At 23.7% G+C, this 931-nt stretch overlaps 1 protein-coding gene across 1 annotated transcript in view; it reads left to right on the top strand.

The window, feature by feature from the left end:
• The window catches only part of LOC107490478 (glutamine synthetase nodule isozyme), a gene marked incomplete in the record, with an annotated part of 4,857 nt that extends 4,731 nt beyond the window's left edge, over positions 1 to 126 (top strand). The window contains 1 exon segment of the mRNA XM_052261900.1: positions 42 to 126.
• Positions 127 to 931: the final 805 nt, after the last annotated feature.

Raw genomic sequence — 931 nt, 5'->3', positions numbered from 1 at the left:
TCTTTTTTTTTTTTTTTTTGAAAAAGCATTTTGTGCACCATGTGTGTGCATTTTGTTGTTGGATGACAATAATTACTATCATATATCATCATTGCTAATAACATGAATTGCTTCCCCGTTTCTCAATTTTCATAGATTTAATCACGCGTTGCTGCTTTTTTCGGAACATATTGGTGATTGTTGAAGAGTCAATTTATATTGGTGATTGTTGAAGAGTCAATTTTATTTACGTATTGAAATTGATTTACATTTTCAATAGATTAATTGTTCGTGTCAAATTTAATAGTATCATAATTTAAAATATTTTAAAATTAAAATAAAGCGTTTAAAATAGTAGAGACTAATTTAAAATTTAATCTAAATATTAGAGACTAAAATAATATTTTATCCAAAAATTAAATTAATCGAAATAAGTTATGTCACATAGCATAGGAACTAATTTGATTAGTAGTTTGAAATTAAAAGGCAAATTTGAACAATTTAAGAATTTATAGACTAATTTAATAATCACATAAAAATTAGAGGATTTATTTAATTGTGATGTTAAAAAATATAATATTGTATGTGTAACGAAACTAGTAAGAGTTGTCTTGAATAATCTCCCTCCAATAATGTCGTCAAATAATGCAATTCAAATAGTTTAGTACGGATAGAATACGGCTCTTAAAACACAATATAACACGAATACGTCTCATGCTTTAAGTGCCTGCAACCATAAAATATTAAATGATTTAATCTCTATTATTATTTAACAAATACATTATGGTCTCTCAAATTTTTTAAAATATTTAGATCACTAAAATTAATTTGTCTAACAAAATAAATATTTGAAAACTGATTTACTAATTTCCTAAGTATCTATCAATTATTCAATAACGATAAAGTTTTCATATATAAAACTAAAGGGACCTATTTTTTTAAGTAAACGCTA

This window comes from Arachis duranensis, chromosome 5 (genome assembly GCF_000817695.3).
Source record: "Arachis duranensis cultivar V14167 chromosome 5, aradu.V14167.gnm2.J7QH, whole genome shotgun sequence".
Taxonomy (NCBI): Eukaryota; Viridiplantae; Streptophyta; class Magnoliopsida; order Fabales; family Fabaceae; genus Arachis; species Arachis duranensis.
Note: the sequence above shows the minus strand (reverse complement) of the source record. Positions and strands in the feature narration are given on the sequence as shown.